The sequence below is a fragment of the Meriones unguiculatus genome, chromosome 16 (assembly GCF_030254825.1).
Source record: "Meriones unguiculatus strain TT.TT164.6M chromosome 16, Bangor_MerUng_6.1, whole genome shotgun sequence".
Classification (NCBI taxonomy): Eukaryota; Metazoa; Chordata; class Mammalia; order Rodentia; family Muridae; genus Meriones; species Meriones unguiculatus.
The window spans coordinates 23623453-23638079 of record NC_083363.1 but is presented as its reverse complement, the minus strand read 5'-3'; the positions used below and the strand labels follow the sequence as shown (position 1 = coordinate 23638079).

General features: G+C 42.1%; 1 long non-coding RNA gene across 2 annotated transcripts; it reads left to right on the top strand.

Annotated features, from left to right (window-relative positions):
• The first annotated feature begins 253 nt into the window (after positions 1 to 253).
• On the top strand, positions 254 to 10322 carry LOC132648366 (uncharacterized). Of its 2 annotated transcripts, XR_009586758.1 has the most exons (4): positions 254 to 325; positions 1430 to 1640; positions 3330 to 3479; positions 6578 to 10322. It is a non-coding gene; the product is annotated as an uncharacterized LOC132648366 (long non-coding RNA). The 2 variants fall into 2 exon arrangements; XR_009586759.1 differs by lacking the exon at positions 1430 to 1640.
• The last annotated feature ends 4305 nt before the right edge of the window (positions 10323 to 14627 follow it).

Sequence of the window (14627 nt, the reverse complement as noted above, 5' to 3'; positions counted from 1 at the left end):
CAGAGGCAGGCATATCTCTGAGTTCGAGGCCAGTTTAGTCTACAAAGCAAGTCCAGGACGGCCAAGGCTGCACAGAGAAACCCTGTCTCAAATAACAAAAATAATATTAAAAATAATTTCTGTCCTATTGAGTTGGAAATGTGGGGACATGCAATGTGCAAAAGCACTGAAAAGGTTAACTTCAGAACCCGGTGTATGCTAATGATCTTCCCTGTGGAGGAGAGCAGGTGCAAACTTCCTGGAGAGCCGGAGGGGCGGGGCCAGCGACTAGGAACAAACCCTCTTCTTTCTTAACTTTTCGAATGACAGCAAGTTCTGGTTGAAGGTAAACCAAACCAGAGAGTCTGTTTATTTCCCATAACGATGCAGGCCAGTAGTGAGGATTAGGTGGGGAAGTGACCCAGAATTTAACCTGTGCTTTAGAAGACAGCTGTGAGGGTGGAATGGGAAGGGAGGGGCTAAAGAGGAGGCAGTGGAAATGGGGCATATGGTTGGATTGGGCTATTTCTGGCTTGCAGGCCCTACACAACCCAGAGTAGCTGTGACTTCGGCCCAATACAAAGTCATAAACTTACTCAGAACATTGTAAGAAAGTCCTGTTTGGTTTTTGTTTGTTTGTTTGTTTGTTTGTTTGTTTTTTGGTAACGTGATTACATGGTTGTAAATTCGGACTTGAATTTTGTAGACGACAGTGTCCTGCTGTGATGTCAAAACATTGGATTTGTCTGGTAGGGAGGCAGGGCTTACTGATGGGTGGGTACAGCTTGTGAGGAAAGATGTCTGGGATGATCCCAAGCTTTGGTTTGGATTCCTTTGCATTGAACAATTAGGTAGGTGCTCCTGTCACTTACAGAGGGTAGAGAGAAAAGGCAGGAATTGGTACAGGTAGATGATGATGATGGTGATGATTTAGGATCTCAGAATGTATCAGCTAGCTTTTGCTGTACAACAACAACAACAAAACAAACAGAGCAAAACAAACGAACAAAAACCTTTGAGCCACACTCCTCTGAAAGGAGGGGCTGTTTGAAGAAATTCGGGAGGGGTTTCTTTTTCTGGACCAGAAAACCGGTCTTTTCCTGGTTTTTCATCCTGGGCCTCAGGCACATGTGCACAATCTTTGGGACATCTTTCTTCCTCAGAAAGTCTTTTTCAGTCAAGTGACAGGGTCCCGAGGTCACGCATTGCTGAAGATAGTGTAGGTCTTGGGTCTCACATCATCCTGACAGGCTGAGTGTGAGCCCCAGCTCCAGACAGACACCAGCCAGTCCCTTCCATAGCAATCTGGGATAGACTCTCCCTTATAACCACACCATTGGGTTGGCTTTTCCCTGTGCCTTCCTGCCTAACTTCCTCCTCTGGGCCCTCCAATGCTGCCCCCTTTTCTTTCCCTCCTGCCCAGAGTGGCCACCATCTTTTTTTTCCCCAGAACTGAAAGTGGATCCATGGATTTAGGAATTGTCATTTCTGAACCAAGACTGCTCCTAACACACCACACAAGTGTTCCAGAGCTGAGGAGTTTCCTGGAATACAGGACTGTGAGACTGAACACCAGGAAATCCTGAGAGAATGAGGGCAAGCCAGCCATCCTAACTTCCAATCCTTCAGCAAGCTCAGGATGCCCAGAGAAAGTGGCCTGGGTGAGACAGGGTCTCATGATCTCAAACGAGTCAACCATGATTGTGGTGGTTAGAAGAGAATGTGCCCCACACTTTCAGGTGTCTGAGACACTTGGCCCCCAGTGGCTGGGGACTATTTTGGGGGAGGTTATGGGAGGTTCAGCCTTGCTGGGTGGGCTGAAAGTTCACAGCCTCGCTACACCCCAGTTCATTCTCTTCACTTTCAGCATGCAGTTGGAAATGTGCCCTGTGGGCTTCTTGGTCCCACCACTGTGCCTCTGCTTGCTGCCTTGCTGTGTGCCTTTCTGCCACGATGGACTCTCTCTCTCTTTTCCAAGACAGGGTTTCTCTATGTAGCCCTGGCTGTCCTGGAACTCGCTTGTAGACCAGGCTAACCTCATACTCACAGAGATCTGCCTGCCTCTACCTCCTAGAGTGCACATTTCAGGCATGTGCCAGCTCCATTAGGACATTTTTATACTTACATCATTGTACTTTGCTTATATTTAATTTGTAAGCTCTCCCTTGTCATCATTCCCCTCCCTTCCTTGCGAGTCGCATCCGCCTCCTAAGTACTTCCTGTCTGCTTTCGTTGTGTGTGTGTGTGTTTGCATATGTACACTGTAGTTAAATATAGATTCTATATAGGAGAGTTTGTGGGGTTTGTCATTTTGAGAGTGCTTTACTTAACATGGTTATCAGATGAGTGTTTTTTAAAGATCACTTTGGTTTTTGTGCAGAACAGAGCAGGAACGAGGATATAGACGCTGGTGTGAAGAGGTGTGCCTGTGGAAGAGGCTTGGAAGGCAGTCCTCAGTCAGGACTGCTCGAGCTTTCTAGGTAGAGACCAAATCGAGCAACACAGAAGGACCCCATGTGAGAGCACACACACAAGAAAGGACGTAGGCCAGCTTGATGGGAAGCTGTATCTCACATCTTAAAGACTAGAACGTCGCTGGTGGTGACCACAGCACTCCATAGCTGTATCTAGATGTCAGAACATTATGGGTGTCCGCTCACTCCTATTGCCAGCTAGTGTGCTTTGCCAGTGGGAAGCAGGCATCTCAAGGAACAGAGCTTGTATGTTTTCTTTGGAAATATTTATAGGATTTGACTAGCGCCTGATGTTAATTTCAGGTTTACTCAAAAGTCTTATGTGGTGTGACACATTCTGTCCAGCCCTGATGAAGCAGAGACTTGATGGTAATTAGCCACTGGGGCCTGAAGGGGGTAGTTCTGACTGCAGGTTTTTCTCTGATGAAGAGCCTCATCTCATTATAATAAGACACAGCTTTTCAAACTTGGTTGTCAGGAATTGAGTTCCGACGTTTTGGATAAGTTAGTATTTGATTGTTATGTAGGTTACCTGTGGGAATGGTTGAAGTTATAGCATATTCAAGTTTTTTCTCATTTTGGTGGTAAGAATTGTAACATGATCTATTCTCCAAATTGTAAGTTAACCTCAGGGTTAACTGTGCTCAGTGGGGTTGGCGCTTTGCTTTGTGGCGTGCTGGGGATCGGGTGCATGTGTGGGAGGCAAGCCCCTCCATTCAGTTTTGATGTATCTTGATTTAGAACCTGATATTTTATTTCTTGTTAACTCATAGATTAGTAAACGCTTGTCTTTATGTTAAAAGTAATTAAGTTTGAATTTCGAAATGTAGTGACTGTTTAAACATGATAATCATAAGCATTTCTATCTTATTTCAGAGTTTCCTTGGAGGCTTTTTTGGTCCCATTTGTGAGACTGATGTTGCCCTTAACGATGGGGAAACCAGGAAAATGGCAGAAATGAAAACTGAAGATGGCAAAGTAGAAAAACACTATCTCTTTTACGATGGAGAATCTGTTTCAGGAAAGGTAAACTTTTGTTTGGCAGAGTTACCTAATTTTAGGATATTTGAATTAGTTACCAAAATAGTCTATACTGTAACTAAATTTGAATGCTTATATTAGAAATAGAATTTTTTTCTGAAGGTCAACTAAAATCCTTGATGATTAGAAAGGTAACGAAGATCCCTTCCATGGAAGGATTTTAGTGGCAGAGTCTGAATTTCATGAGTATTTTTGCTGGTGGCTGTGTTGTAAGCTTTGGAGAGATTGCTCTTTAGTCTAGAGCTTTGGAGAGCGTGGAGCAGTTGTCTGGTGAGGCAAGGCTTCTTTCTGACTCTTTGTAGCTTGCTCTTCTGTGCTGTCATTGTATCTCATTTGCTTTCTCCTCACGCTGGGGCAGGCCTCAGCTCTTTTGGAATGTGTCTGTCTATACAGCTAGATACATTTAAGACATCTGTTTCTGTTGTCTTTTCTTTACTCAATAATGTGTAAACTTCTCGTCCTTTCTTCTTGTCTCATCAGCCCAGCTGGCCTCAAACTCCCTGTATTGTCCTTCTCCTGCCTCCACCTGTGACATACTGGGATTGCTGGGCTGCACTGTCGTACCTGGCTAACCCTTAATTGTTTTAGAGCAGTTTAGAGTTTCAGAAAAAAGTGGGTAAACTCCAAATTCTTTATATTGCCTCTTCACCAGGCCTCATATATAACTTTGCCTGTTTTTACTATATGTTGAGGTAGGGTCATGTAACCTAAGCTGGCTTTAGACTACAGTGATTTAGTCTTCACCTCAGCCTCCTGAGCTCTGCAATTGAATGCATGAACCACTATGCCCAATTTAGTTTGGTAGATTTTTAAAAAATTAATGGACCAAAGCTAGATTTGGTGGTATGTGTCTGTAATCCCAGTGCTTGGGCAGTAGATGAGGAGGTTAGGGTTATCTTCAGCTACAGAGGGAGCTCAAGGCTAACCTGGGCTACATAAGATCCTATCTTAATTAAAGCAAAGAACTGATGAACCAGATTGGTTCACAGCTTTAGTTAGGGTTCACTCTTGATGTTCCATGTTGCACGGGCTCTGACAGACACAGTGTTCTGACTCCGTCGTTTGAATCCCCTGCCGAACGGCTTAGTCCTCCTCAGTGGCCCCTCTGCTTCCCCTGTTCCTGCCTCACTGGAGGCCACTGCTGAGCTTTTTACTCTTTATGATTTACCTTTTCAGAATGCCTTGTGGTTGGAATCATACATGATGTAGATTAGTTTTTAGATTAGTTTCTATGTCTATTTGATGTTCCTTAGTATCTTTTTGTGACTTGGTAGCACATTTGTTTTTAATATTAAATACTCTTTTGTGCTGGCCATGTCTATACTTTTCAGCATTTGGAATGCCTAAGAGGCTGGTGGTTTGCCTCAAGTTTGAGGCTACCCTAGGCTACATACATAGTGATTTCCAGGCTAGCCTGAGCTACAGAAGGAGGCTGTCTCAAAACATGTGTGTATGTCTTTTGTATGGATACCAGCATATTTATTTCTCCCATTCACCTACTAAAGACTGTCTTGACTGGTTTCAAGTTTTGCTCAGTTTGCAAAATTGACATTGTGCAGCCTTGACTGTCCTTCTCTGTAGAGCAGGCTGGCCTTGAATTTACAGAAATTCACCTGCCTCTGCTTCCCAAGTGCTGGGATTAAAAGTGCGCACCTTGGGCCTGGATTAATCGACTTTCTTATTGGTGTGTAGGACTTTTTATATATTTAAGATATCTTTTTCTTTGATTTGTGTGTGAATCTGCATTTGGGCATGCAGAAAGCTTGTGGAGGTCAAAGGACAGCTTTTCTGGATTTCGTTCGCTCCTTCTTCATTTAGATTCAGGGACTCAGATTATTTTTGCCACTGTCAGCATATGTGATGGTCTACCTGATTTTCCAGTTTCCACCTTCTATCCTGCTGTTAGAGTGCTGGGGCTGGGTTCACAGCTATGAGCCACATCTGGCTTTTTAATGTGGGTTCCGTTCCTACATGGGTTATGGAGCTCGTATGGCAAGCACTTTACCTGCTGAGCCATCTCCTGGCCTCTTTTTTTTCCATGTTTTTGATGAGAATCTTTTGTGACTTGGTATGGTATGCTATAATCCTAGCCTTTGGGATTCTGAGTTTGAGCTAGTCTGGGCTGCATGAGAGCCTATCTAAAGAGGAAAAAAGGTCTTATTTGTTTGGTTGTAGAGTTGTTCTTTAATTTTTCTTTTATTTTTATTTCTTTCTTTTATTTTTTTAAAGACAGGGTCTCACTATGTAGCCTTTGCTGGACTGGAACTCAGTGGTGTGTAGACCAGTCTATCTTTCCACTCGTAGAGATATGCCTATGTCTGCCTCACATTCAGAGCAATTGAGTTAAAGATGTCTGACATCATGCCCAGGTTCTTTTTTGACTTTTTAAAAATTTCCTATATTTTCTTTTGACTTGACTTTCCGTTCAGTCTTTTTTTTTTTTTAAGATTTATTATGTATGCAGTATTCTGCCTGCATGTTTGTCTGCAAGCCAGAAAAGGGCACCAGATCTCATAGATAGTTATGAGCCACTGTGTCGTTACTGAGAATTGAACTCAGGGCCTCTGGAAGAACAGCCAGTGCTCTTAACCTCTGAGCCATCTATCTCTCCAGCTCCTCCACTCAATTTTCTATTTCTGTCTTCTCACTGGCAGTTGTTTGATGTTTTGTTGTTGTTGTTTTGTTTTCTTCAGTCAGGTCTAGTTTGGACATTTTCTAGCTACAGCCAGGATACAAAGTTACTCCTTTTTCTTTCACCTACTTTTTACATTATATGTCCTGTCCTGGTCCTTAGTTCATTTAGAATTGATTTTGCTTCCGGTGTTGTAGAAGTCAAATGTGCCCCCACACTTGGATCTATAATTAACCCTGGGCATATATTGAACACGTCATCCTTTGTCTCATTGGCTACAGTGTCACCTTTGTCTTAAAGCAAAGGTCATGTAGTCTATTCTGGCTTCTTCCGTTCTTGTGGCTTATCTGTGGCATGCACCTCTTCATTCCTTTTGAATATTCTAATTAAGTTGTACATACACCATAAAATTGGCCCTAATCTAGTTCATTGTTGCTTACTATGTTTGCAGAGTCCTACAGCCCTCACCATTCACTTGAGAACATTATTCCTTTGAACAGAAACAGGATCCACTACCTGCAAAGCCCTCATCTACAGATCCACTTTGTTTTCTATTTGGACACTGCATATAAGTGGAATCACACTGTGGCCTTTGAATGTGGTTCCTTTCACTGAACTGTCTTTTCAAGGCTCTGGTAGCAAGTACCCGACCTCATTCTCTTCAACTGTATTTTAAATTTAAAGATATTTTAGCTCCATTCAAGAAAGATCTCTTCTTGTCCTTGTTTATAAAAGGCGTTTGTTTTGCTTTCCAGATATATTATTCCTGGGTATTCTGAAGTCCTCCATGGTCTTCAGATTAGTAGTAACTCATTGTAAGGTTATTAATAATGATTATTATGTTTGTTATTCTGACTTATAACAGAAAAAATTTGCCTACTTAATTTTTTGTAATTGATGTATTATTGAAAATATAGGTAGCAAAGATTTAAAGGCATTTTCCATGTTAAATTTTTTTTTAAACATTTCTGTGGGGTTGGGGGAGAGTGCATGCCAGAGCACATGAATAGAGGTCATAGGACAGCTCGTGAAAGTTGGTTCTTTCCTTCCATCATGTTAGGTTCTAGGGATCAAACTCAGGTCAGCGATTTTGGTGACAAGCGCCCTTAATGAATTGCCAACCTTAATTTGTCATTTTAGCCATACAACCTAATGGTAATTCTTATGTATTTTAATCTTAATCACACTATATTTTCAAAGTTTTTATCTCACTCTGAACAGAAACTTTATATTCTATTAGTGGTCACTGCTCTCTCCTTGGTGACCTCTAATCTGCTTCCTGTCGCTTTATCTGCTCTAGCTATTTTGTATAAGTAGTTGCACAATATTTGTCCTTTGATGACTGCATTATTGAGCATGCTGCTAGGAGCCCTCCATGTAACAGCATGTCTGAGTATGAACTGTTATCTCATGGTTTTTAATTTCTTCCTTCCTTCCTTTCTTTCTTTCTTTTTTAAAGACAGGGACTCTATAGCCAAGGCTAACCTTGAATTGCTGATCTTGGCTCCACATCCTAAGTGTTGTGTTAATGGGTATGCACTACCATGCCAGCTTTACAATTTTTTGTTTGTTTGTTTTTTGAGACACAGTTTCTCTGTGTAGCCTTGACTGTCCTGAACTCACTTTGTACACCAGACTGGCTTTGAACTCAGAGATCCGCCTGCCTCTGCCTCCCTGAGTGCTGGGATTACAGGTGTGCACCACCATACCCAACTTAAAATTTTAAATTTTGATGAATTCCAATTTATCTATTATCTATTTTTAAATTTTATTTTATTACTTGTGCTTTTGAGAAATCACAGCCTAAGTGAAGGTCATGAAGCTATATTTGTGTCTTGTGCTAAGAATTTTTGTGTTGTACTCACTGAGGTTATTTTTTATTTTGAATAAATCTCTGTTGGGTGTGAGGTAGTCTTTCAGTCTTGTTCTTTTGAAGGTTAACTTCGATTTGCCCCAGCACCATTTACCCAAAAGAGAATTACTTCTCTATTGCATTGTCTTGGTGCCCTTGTGCAAATACCTTTAAAAATTAAAACTCTCTATCAAAAATTTTTCGAGTGTTTTGAATTGATGCTAAAATCGTTGTTTGTCTACTGCTTGATTTCTTTTATGTTCTGTTCTGTACCTTGTATTCCAAATTTATAAAGAAAGGCAGTAAGTAAAACTCACTTTGAACCAAGAAGATCATTCTCTGTTATTTTTGAAGTTTTCAGATAGCAGCCTTAGAAAAGAATGGCTTTTCCCTTTACATTAGTTTTACATGTAAAAACTATGACTATTATTATTATTTATTAATTTTTAACAGGGTCTCTGTGTAGCCCTGCCTGCCCTGAAACTTGCTATGTAGACCAGGCTAGTCTTGAACTCAGAGATTCGCCTGCCTTTGCTTCACAAATGTTCTTAAGAGTGTAACTACTATCCCCAGCTTAAAAACAATTTCTGTCAAAGCAATTAGGTACTGCTGTCAACATTGTTGGTTCTATAAAAATGAGACCGTCTTAGATTTCATCAAGATAAAGCAATTACAATTAATATCATTGGCAATTGTTTCAAAGTGACATTATGAATTTTTATCGTTTCTAGCTTGCTTATATAGGGCATTTTTACTATTTTGTCTTTGGACAAGGACTTGATGCTTGATAATAGTAAAATACCTTGACCAAGTCACTCTGGGCTGCCCACACTGAATGGTGCGTTTTTCCTTTTGCAAGCAGTGAACAAAGGTGTCTGTTTAGTCTGAGACTACAGTTTATAGCTGAGCCACTTAGGTGAAAGATGTTTGTGTAGTGCTGTTCAGCAATGTGGATATGGACTAGGTTCTTGGAAGACCTGAGTTCATGCCCCACAACCCCAGGGTAGAAGGAGAGACCCAAATCCCAGAAGTTGTCCTTCAGCTTCACATGTATGCTGTGGGACATGAGACACACACAGGCACGCTAAGTGTACAGATAAACACAAGTAACATGGCAATATGAAGGATGACTTGGAAGTGGATTTCACAACAAATGCTGATTCCCAGGAAGTAGATTCAATGCTCTAAGACCATGACAAGGGCTTGACCTTGGTTGGAGGAAGGGGATCCACAGATTTGACAGCTAGGACTTTGTGCTGGGTTAGATTTTGGTGGCTTTGAACAGGAATGCAGGGGGAAGGAAAGGAGTCAGTCAAGAAAGGGGCAGTACAGAGGAACAGAGATTGTTTTTTAGCTCAAAATTGAAGCTGCAGTTGGTATTTTCATGGTAAAACCTAAGACACAACAGAGAACTGTTGTATCCTGCATTTTCCCCGAGGAGAACATCCTGTGGAGAAAAGCACCCGAAAAACTGAGGAAACAGAGGACAAATTTTCACCAGCGATTTGAATCTCCGGAATCACAGGCGTCTGCAGAACAGCCTGAGATGTAAGCCAAATAGGACAGAGAGCAAGAACAGAAGCTGTAGCCAAGAGGTGAAGCTCAGCAGGTTAAAGATGGTCACAGCGTGGGGAAAGTCCGACTCCATGTCTGCCAGTCTTCCTTATCCTGAAGTGCTGCGTTTATTTTACAGGATGAGTAAAGGTTCTCTGTGTACATACATTTTAAAAAGTGCTTTCTTGGAAACACTGGAGAATTCTTAAGCTGCCTTTTTTGTTTTCTTTTTTACTGCACACTGATAAGCACTCAGATGCGTCAGCATAAACATTAAAGATCTCCATGTGTGTAGGCTGGTATTTGTAATTTTGCTTTCCTTGTGCATAATGTTGAAAATCTTTCTTTTTCATGCTAATGATTACCTCTTATTCACTATGTGCAAAAAATAAATATTTTGTTCAAATAAAATGAGAAAACCTGAGCCGCCCTTATGTCCTGCAAAGTTTTAAGGCGCGGCTCCTCAGTATCTTTGAGAATTGTGTTTGTTTTTACATGTGTATCAGAACCAACCTGATGTTGCATGGTGGGTGCTTCTGGATCATTTCATGGCCTCCTGAATTGTAATCTTTGGGGTCTCTGAGGTATGTTAAATTTTCACCCAAGGAATTACATGGCATGTCATTGTGGCCCTCTTCCCCCGTTAACCTTTTTTCAATTACTTTCTGTATCACCATGTAGGTTCTGCAGTGTCGCGCTGACATGTTGGCATTTTAGAGCTTGTAAAACCCATATCACTTCTCCGTAAATACTCTGAAACATGTATATAAAGTTTAATTTAAGGACTCTTTCCTTGTGTGTGCTTGTATTCACTGGGAAGGAGAGGGCTCGAGAGGACTGTGAAGCATCATCATGCAAGTGCCCAGGTCTGGACAGTTTCTCGTTGAGTGGACTACTGGCTAGTTCAGACTCAGATGTAAACTTCACCTGGTCTATTGAAAAACAAACAAACAAACAAACAAGCCCACTCAAGTCTAATCAATTGTACAGTGTCTCTTAAGAAGGCAACTGTCATCTGAGCACAGACACAGGACTGTGGAATACAAGGGCAGGATGAAGCCTGCTGTGTAGGAGCTATGTTCACTCGTGGGTCATTGGGTTTTGTACCAGTATTCCTTGATACACCTCAGTGTAAGTTCTGTCAGTTACCCTTACTTTCTGAGGAAGCTGAATGGCCCAAGTTATGTTTTACTATGATGGCACTTTGATAAAATGGCCAGCAACCATCCCTGGCCAAAAGTTCCATGAACCATGTCCTGGAGCTATTTTCAATGTAGATTTCTAAGAATGGCCATGTTCCCTTCATGTAAGTGCCTGTTCAGAGTTTCAGAATTTCAAAATGCCAAATATTTTCATGGTCACTTGCGTGGAGTAATCTAGGAAATATTTCAAAGAGATTTTGAAAACCAACTGTATTTAACCAGCCTCAAGTTGTGCAAACTATGATATATAATAAATAATTTGAAACAGAAACTAAGCTTGTAGTTCAAATCTAATCATTGTTAGCAGGTTGAACACAAGATTGCTCAATGGGTTAGGAGGACAGTCATGACATTGACTTTTTATATAGTTCGAGCTTCAGGTGTATTTGTTTAGTCTTACTTTATTGTTTATGTGTATTACCATTTTGCTGCATGTATGTCTGTACAGACCTGTGGGCAGTGCCCAGGGAGGGCAGAATAGGGCATTAGATTTCCTGAAGCTGAAGTTACAGATGGCTGTGAGCAGCCATGTGGGTGCTGGGAACAGAACTCAAGTCCACTGGAAGAATAGCCAGTGCTGTTGACCACTGAACCATCTCTCCAGCCTCACCAGCTTCAGTTTTAAGTAGTTATAAAACACTTTTAATTAGCTTGTTTAAAACTCACATAAGATCCTTGTTCACTCCACCTGAGACTTCTGGTGCATAATCAACTTACAATTTTTTCTGAATTCTATTTTTGGGGATTTCTGTCAAAACTTGGTAAATAAAAAACAGCAAACTGTAGGCTACATTTGTCTGTCCACTGAAGGATACAGTATTATAGCAGTTCTCAGTCTTAGTCACATGGCAGGATCACTTCAGGGACGTTAAAAAATAGCCACACCTAGATCTCACCTAGACAGTAAAATCAGAATCTCACCTTGAGAATTGCTGCATACTTGTGGTCCCAGCACTTGAGATGCAGAGGCAGGAGGACTGCCACAAGTTCAAGGGCAGCCTGTTCTACATAGTGAGTTTCAAACTAGAGCTATTAAATTTTTTTTTTCATGTATTGAGGCATTAACATAGAAACAAAACTACCCATGGTCAAAGGGACATGGATCCTGTTTCTTGCTTAAGAGACTCTTACAGCCAGGGCTGATCTTAAATTCACTATATAGCTAAGGATGACCTTGAAATACCTTAAAAAAATTAAACTAGGGTCTTGTAGCCCAGCCTAGGTGTGAACTTTATGCATCCAAGGAGATCTTTAACTTCTGATCCTCTGTCACTCCCTTCCTAGTGTTGGAATTATAGTCGTGCACCACACCTGGCTTATGTGGAGCTTAGACTTCATGACCTGGGGCTTTGAGCATGCTAAGCAAGCACTGTTTCAACTCTATCGACCTAGCTCTAACCTGACCCTCCACCTCCTGGTTTATAAAATGCTGGAGACTGAACCGAAGGCTTCTTGTATGCCAGGCAAGCACACTCCCAACTGAACTATATTTCTAGCCCTATTTAAAGCTTTGTTTTTCTCATTACCAAAATTTTCTAATTTTGACATAGTTGAGGAAAAAGGTTTTCCCTCTATTGTTTGAGACAAGATCTCTGCAGCTAGGGTGGTTGTGAATTCACCACCCTGTCTCAGTCTCTTGAATGCTTGATTCTCTGCACTTCTACACTAATTGATGAAGGCAAGAAGGACCACGTAATCACATACCTATGGGATCCCAAAAACGCAACTCAAAAGGAATGGGTGGAATTTAGTGCTCCTGTACTTTCTTAAAAAGTAGCAGGAGAGGGGAGAGATTTTTGTTACTGTTGTTTTGTTTGTTTTTAAGACAGGGTTTCTCTGTGTAGCCTTGGTGTCCTGGACTTGCTTTATAGGCCAGGCTGGCTTTGAATTTAGAGATCTGCCTGTTTCTGCCTCCATGAGTGCTGGAGCTACAGGTGTGCGCCATGCACCTGACTTGAGATGTATAGGTTTTTGTGAGGCTTAGGTGTGGTGCCCACTTACTGCTGGAAAATAAAAGCCAGTCTTCCCTGGTTGTTTCTGGGGAGGGTCAGTCCTAGGAAGGCGATCAGTGGCATCTTTGAACCTCCTCAGTATAAATATGGTAGTTGTAATTTCAGTATAATGAGTGAAGTTCTTTGCTATCCCATTTATATGGATGAAAGCATCCTGTAATGGCTTATACTTCTGCCAGAACTTTACAGATTTAAAAACTGCAGCCATATGCAAAAGCCTAGCGAGGAAAATATAACCCTTATATACAGTCCTTAAAAAAACAAAAACAAAAACTTGGATATTCTGAAATTCTTAGTAGTTGGCTTCTTGCAACATGGTCAGACTCCACATCGCAGAACACATCTTTAGCTCTAGCTGTGTCCACCTCCAAACACTCTTGTTCCCCTTGACTTAAGTTCTAGTAAGGCTGTCCCGGGGAGCCTACTTCTTGAGACAGGCTCTCAGTATGTAGTCTTGGCTGGCCTGGAACTCTGTGTAGATCAAGAGATACTCCTGCCTCTGTCTCCTGAGTGCTGGGATTAATTTTGTATGCCACTATGCCTGGCCAACCCATGAATTTTTTCTCTCCCTGTAAAGCAGACTGGCTTCTAATTCACAGATAACAGCCTGCCTCTGCTTCCTGAGTGCTAGGGTTAAAGGTGTGCACCACCACTGCTCAGCCTTTTTTTTTTTTTCTTCTGTAAATTCTTCAGTTCAGTGTTGGAGGAGGTGGATGAGGAGAAAGGCAGGAGGAGCAGGAGGGAAGTGGAATTAGCTGTGGAGAAGTGGGAGGACCTGGGAGTGGGGTGAGAAATATACGGCAGAAGAGAATCTTCATTTTCTACAGAGGCTAAGCTGGTCAGGGTGAACTAACAAGACTTTCCAGGTTTCAGAGGGCTCAGATTTTGAGCCAGGCGTGAGGATTTGGTACAACAATTAGCCAATGATCAAAATAAGGGATCTGGTAGAGGTGTTCTGGGGTTCCTGTGACCTTAGCCACATGGCTCGGACAACGGTGGGATCCAGGGACCCTGTGGCTGGCCAGCCCACTTCATATGAGGGCCAACTGACCTCACAAAAAGCATGCAGTTTTCCCTTAGTGGAGGTAACACCGTAATTATCCCCAAAACTGTGGGGAAATTTAATATGCATTGTAGGGAAGACACGGAATAGTTGGTCCCCATTGTGGAGACAAGTTTATGTAACGCCAGGAAGCTCATATAGCTGGAGAACCCTTGTCCTAGGAAGAAAGGAGGGTACATTTGCAGACAAAAGAATGAGGACAGAATTTACTGGAACTGTCGACATTTTCCCTTAGTGGAGGTAACACCAAAATTATCCCCAAAACTGTGGAGCAATTTAATATGCATTGTAGGGGAGCTTTGTAATAGTTGGTCCCCATTGTGAAGATAAGTTTATGTAACTCTGGGAAGCTCATATAGCTGGAGAACCCTTGTCCTAGGAAGAAAGGAGGGTAGGTTTGCAGACAAAAGAACGAGGGCAGAGTTTACTGGAACTGTCGACATTTTCCCAGGAAAGGGATTAACACTGCGCCTGTGACACGGGGGAAGTGTTCCCTGAACGGTGAGGCACATACCCCAGGTTGGCTTCTGGTTGTCACTAAGTCAAAGGGCCTGGAGGGCAGACTGGCGCTTCTATCCTTGAGACAGACAGAAGGGACAAGACAGGACAGATAAACAGAAAGATCAACACCCCCACCCGCACCCCCACACCTGGCATGGACAAGCACTATCCAGAGAGGAACTTGCTTTGGTCACCAGTTGTCTTTCCCTCTTGGGAGACTTAGGTGGTTCTTGACAACAGGTGGACTCTGAACCGTCAGTGAACCACCACATGAAGTCACAGCCTGTTAGGACCCATTCAGACTCTAGCCTCTGCCA